Here is a 6073-nt window from a genome sequence, read left to right as displayed (position 1 = left end):
ATCACAAAAAGACAAATTCAAGAAGTCCAACTTTGAACATTTGTCGCCTTCAGTAGAGGATGACACCTGATTTTATTTTCCTTTTTATTTAATATTTTTAATTTTTAAATGTTAAGGTTTTAATAATAATAATATCTAAAAACTCAAATAATTTTAAAAAAAAAATACGCTCAAATAATAAGTCACGTGAAGCATACGTGACTTTTTGAATGGAAAAGTTGATGAAATTAAAAAACTTTGACGGTAAAGGCTAAATTGAATGTTTTAATGGGTTCGGAGTACTAAATTGGCTGATTTTTTATCTCAGGGGGTTAAATTATACAACCGTCATAATTCATTAGGTAAAACGGCTAAAAACCATAAATGAAATCATCAATTTTTGCACGAACAATCAACAAAAAGAGCTTTTGTGAAAATAATTTGAAACCTCAAGGAGGGTATTGTGTAATTTTTGAAACCTCCAAGGTTTGTGAAAACACCGAAAACCTCAGGGTGTGTTAATGTAAATAACTCAACGGAAAAAGCTCCAATAAAATCTACATATATTGGCATGTTTGTTTATCAGGATGGGTCTTACAGTGTACTAACACATGGGTACTGGAATGATTCAAATTTCTTACTTCCCCTACATTTACTTAAGGAATAAAAATTATGTGGGTTCCACGTTAAAATCAGTAATCAAATACCCTTAAAATTAAGCATGAGATCATTTAGGAGTAGTCGATCCAATTCCAATTTCTTGATTACCCATATCTAGTTCCGCAATTCATTGCTTCCCTCATTCCTGATATTAAGTAAATTCAGTAACAGTCTATGTGCAGCCTATAGAAGTCAATTAAAACCCATAGAGTCCAAAAGAGTTAGTAACTGCTTTAATATTCATTAAAATACCAATTCAATGCACCCGTAAATTAATAAGATGAACAAGAGGTTATATTAAAAGTTACGACTATAATAAAAGTCAATTGCAATTTGTTTGGTTTGATTTCTATATCTCCACTTCTTCTTCCATCTCTACTTGCTCTACATAGAAACTATCCATTGCGCTCAATCGTGTCTATGTGTCTAGTGTCTCGGGAAATTTGAACTTATCATTATCTTCATCTGCAAAACCAATACTAGGATCCCTCCCCTCTCTAATCACGTTTCTCACATTCTCTGTTCTCTCAAGAATTCCCTGCACAGCGATGTCAAATGCATCTTGAGTCCCTAATCTTGACCTGGGATCTGCATATACCAACTTCGGTATTAGCCTTATAACCTCCTCTCTCATGGCCACCTCCTTATCCTTTGAAATTCCAAGCAACACATTCTCAATTTGGCCTTCTTTCAAATCTTCTACATCCCTTACCGGAATAAACACGGAATACTTGGTATGATTCTTTGGCAAATGCCATAAATATTGAGTATAAGCCGTAGCAGGATGAAAGAAAACTGGAATGCAACCAGCCAGAAATGCGTCGAAAGCTGACCTCCTAGTGTATGAATCCCCTCCAGGCTGCAAGCAATAAACAGAGCTCTTAAACACCCTCATAACAGTAACAGGGTTGCCACATTTCTTTTCATCGCAATGTAGAAACTTGCAATTAGTTGAAGCTTGGCAATGATCAATAAGTTTTCCCCGGATTGAAGTCTGCTGGTGAGGCCTTGGTGCGCCAACAAAAGAGAACAAATAACGCCTTTCTTGTTCTCTAACTCTGTTCTGCCATTGAACAACCTCACTGTCCTTTGCAGGATGAAAGTTTGTGGGGTAGGGAATTGCAATGTCGTTTTTCCATCTCCCTCCTTCAATTGACAACATGGTCATGTTTATGGACTCAGGCAAGAACCTGAGTTTACTACCCCATTCAGAACTATTGTCTCTTTCCCTCCTGAAATCCCAAGCAATCCTCCCGGAAACAAAGAAATGGTCTCTCCCCCACATTTTCATCCATTCGGGTTGTCCCGAAAGCCACTTTACATAATCTCTAGCTGAAGAGTCTCTGATAGTGAGGTTAGAATCCCACAGATGGACACCAACATCCATGCTGGGATAGAAAGGCACATAAATGGCTGAAGCCAGAGAGGAGTTTTTTGTCAGACACTCATACCGCTTCATCTTGTTGTGGAATATGACTTCTAACAAGTAGGGATTTGTTTTAAACCAACTGTTGTTGGCTAAAACACCTTCGGAGTCGTTAACTTGAGGACCAAGCCCCAAATTCACAAGGTGAGGACACATATTTGGTGTGTTACAATTACAAGTCCCTGCACTTAGAGACTCACAGTTGTTGAGGAAGTCATAGTTGAATCTGGCAGGAAGACCCTCATGGATGTAAATGTAACGATTGGCGCACGAATCTTCGTTGTGGTTGATCTTCCAAATGTTAATTGTGTGAACTTGTTTAATCACCAAAAGATTGACCCCATTGGTGACACCCAATAGTGTTGAATAACTCAAGCAAAGCAATACAAGGCACAAAATAAGAAAGGGTGCTAGTATGCCAGACCAGACTTCTTGGGAGGACTTTCTGGCAAGTGGTTTTCCCATTTGGTCTTTAATTCTGAGCAGGTCTCTACAGTAGAACATCTCCAGTTACTGATTCACTCAAGTCTCAAAGTGGAAGGAAGACGAAGGCATTGAGTGTGTGTGAGGAGAAAACCTCAGAGTGGTAGTGCTGTAGGAAAACATGGGGTTTATACCTGCGGAGAAAATGTACAAAAAGAAACAATGTAAAATCAGGCAAGTGGAGACCAAAGATGGAAAGTCGCCCTTGAGAATCAAGCATAACGCTAGGAAAAGGAAGATGAAGCTATTTTTGGCATTTTCGGATTGCTTGAGCAAATTTCAAAAAAGGTTCTTTTTGGCAAGATTTATATTTAATTTCTTGCATATTTTTAATCCAATAAGTTGTCTATTAGGATATTATTTTCTTGACATTATTTAGTTTAGATTTTTACAATATTTCTTATTAATTAAGTTTTAGAAATATTTTTAAATCTAGGATATCTTACTAATTTAAAAAATTTCTATTTTCTATTTTAAGTCAACATATAGTGTATTTGTAATCTTATTAAAAAAATTTAAAAATTATTATTGACCTTGTTGATGGAATGTATTGAGAGGGGCCAAATTGATGCGCAGACAAGATTAAGGACCACACTAATTGATTGGAAGTGTGAGAGGACCACACATTATTGAGACAAATCTCTATTTTCTAGTGGATTTTAGAATGATGTTCGAGAGTATAACTAAAAAATAGACAATTCGAATCATTAAAATACAATGCAAAGTGAACCTTACAAGAGTCTCTTAAATAACCTCTATGTTGCATAAACGTTCTTTGAGATTTAATCCTGTCCCTCTGCTCTAGGTTTTCTAATGAAAAGATTTTTGGTAAAGGATTACAGGATCTTTTTCCATTTTACTTGTTGCAGTGGTGAAATTCCAAGCTCTGTTGTTGGTTTTCTAAAATACCCAGGAACAAGGAAAGAACATACACACACACACAACACAACCTTGGTCTGCTGATAAAATATTAAACATAAATTTATCGAAAACTATTAAACATAAAAGATTAAACCATGAACCCAGATAACTCTGAAACATAGAATCTAGGAGACTAGTTGATTAATTTAACATAGAAGTATTTATTCTTTAGAGATTAATTTAACATAGAACTGCTACTCTGTCTGCATCACCAGAAATTTCAAGCAGAGGTGCAACTCAAATACATATGAACACGAGGCTTAAGCAAGAGAATTTGAAATATATATATTTTCTACAAGGCTCAGGCCAAGGAAGAGCTTCCTCCATTCAAACACTAGGACTATATTGATCACAGTACAAGCAAGCGAGTGAGAGCAACAATTTTGCGATCCGTCAGAACTTGCAAATTTTTGGTTTGATTTGTATATCTCCCCTCTTCTTCTTCCATCTATACTTGCTCTGTGTATATAAACAATCCATTGCATTCAACCAAGTCTATGAGTCTATTGTCTCAGGAAATTTGAACTTACCATTATCCTCATCTGCAAAACCAATGCTAGGATCTCTCCCCTCTCTAATCACCTTTCTCACATTCTCTATTCTCTCAAAATTCCCTGCACAGCTATATCAAATGCATCTTGAGTCTCTAATCTTGACCTAGGATCTGCATATACCAGCTTTGGTATTAACTTTATAACCTCCTCTCTCATGGCCACCTCTTGATCCTTCGAAATTCCAAGCAACACATTCTCAATTTGGCCTTCTTTCAAATCTTTTACATCCCTCACCGGAATAAACACCGAATACTTGGTATGATCTTTTGGTAAATACCATAAATATTGAGTATAGGCAGTAGCTGGATGAAAGAAAACTGGAATACAACCGGCCAGAAAAGCGTCGAAAGCTGATCTCCGAGTGTATGAATCCCCTTCAGGCTGCAAGCAATAAACTGAGCTCTGAAACACCCTCATAACAGTAACGGGATTTCCACATATTTTTTCAGTGCAATGTAGAAACTTGCACTTAGTTGAAGCTTGGCAATGATCAATAAGTTTGCCCCGGATAGAACCGTTCTGGTTAGGCCTTGGTGCCCCAGCAAAAGTGAACAAATAAGGCCTTTCTTGTTCTCTAACTCTGTTCTGCCATTGAACAACCTCACTGTCCTTTGCAGGATGAAAGTTCGTGGGGTATGGAATTGCAATGTCATTTTTCCACCTGCTTCCTTCCAAGGTCAACATAGTCATGTTCATGGACTCAGGCAAGAACCTGAGTTTACTACCCCAAGCAGAGCTATTCGTCTCTTTCCCTCCTGAAATCCCAAGCAATCCTCCCAGAAGCAAAGAAATGGTCTCTCCCCCACATTTTCGACCATTCGGGTTGCCCCGAAAGCCAATTCGCGAAATGTTTCGCCGAAGAGTCTCTGATAGTGAGGTTAGAATCCCACAGATGGACACCAACATCCATGCTGGGATAAAATGGCACATAAATGGCTGAAGCCAGAGTGAAGTTTTTTGTCAAACACTCATAGTTCTTCATCCTGTTGTGGAATATGACTTCTAACAAGTAGGGATTTGTTTTGAACCAACTCTTGTTTGACAAAACCCCTTCAGAACTGTTAATTTCAGGGCCAAGACCTAAATTCACAAGATGAGGACACATACATGGGATGTTGCTGATACTGGTTCCTGCACTCAGAGACTCACAGTTGTTGAGGAAATCATAGTTGAATCTGCTAGGAAGAGCCTCATGGATGTAAATGTAACGATCAGAGCATGAATCTCTTGTTTGGTTAAAATTCAAAATGCCAATTGCATCAACTGTTTTGGTGACTAAAAGATTGGCCTCATTGTTGACGCCCCAGAAAGTTGAAAAATCAAAGCAGAGAAAAACAAAGCACATAGCAAAGGAGATGAGTACGCCAAACCAGAGTTCTTGAGAGCACTTTCCTGCGGGAAGTTTCTCCATTTTTGGTCTTGCTTGCCGGGCTGAGCAAACCAAAATCTGCAGTGGCTCAAAGTCTCATAGCAGAAGAGCACCTAGGAGTGTGGGTGTGACTGAGAGAGAAGAGAAAAGATAGAAAAATAATTTGTTTGGGGAAAAGGAAAAGAGAAAAGAAAGAAACCCATGTGTGGCATTAATAATAGGAAATACGTACTGTTAGGCCCAATGTGGCAAATATAAGCAAGTACAGAATTTACTTTTAGAGAAAATCATAGACTTGGAGAGAGAGGGGGAGAGAGAGAGAGTTTGATGCGCGATGCATGCATCCAAGGGTTGTTGGTTGGACGATGACGGATGAAATGAGGGTTGCTTTTGGATTTGTGCAAAAAAAAGTTGTAGTGAGCGAGGAACGTCCGTTACGTTGTCGGGTGATTGAAGCACTCATGTTACACATGTCATGCATAGGGAGAGCTTTGTACCCTACAAAAGCGGATGAGATTGAGGGATTATTTCCTAATGCAGTTAAAAATCATTTAAGTTATTTCACAAAATGCGATATAAGGTAAAGGGTATAGTAAAGTGAAAAAAGATATTAATCTGCATAATTCTCTCGTTTCAGGGCGAGGCATACCAGGAGACTTCCAAAGAAAAAGTAAAAGCAAA

General features: G+C 38.0%; 2 pseudogenes; both read right to left on the bottom strand.

The window, feature by feature from the left end:
- Positions 1-940: 940 nt before the first annotated feature.
- LOC103322705 (putative xyloglucan galactosyltransferase GT14 pseudogene) lies at positions 941-2674 on the bottom strand (annotated as a pseudogene).
- Positions 2675-3610: 936 nt separating this feature from the next.
- Positions 3611-5597, bottom strand: LOC103322656 (putative xyloglucan galactosyltransferase GT14 pseudogene; annotated as a pseudogene).
- Positions 5598-6073: the final 476 nt, after the last annotated feature.

Source organism: Prunus mume, linkage group LG2 (genome assembly GCF_029339155.1).
Source record: "Prunus mume cultivar Tortuosa linkage group LG2, ASM2933915v1, whole genome shotgun sequence".
In the NCBI taxonomy this organism is placed as follows: Eukaryota; Viridiplantae; Streptophyta; class Magnoliopsida; order Rosales; family Rosaceae; genus Prunus; species Prunus mume.
This window is presented reverse-complemented; position numbering and strand designations above follow the sequence as displayed.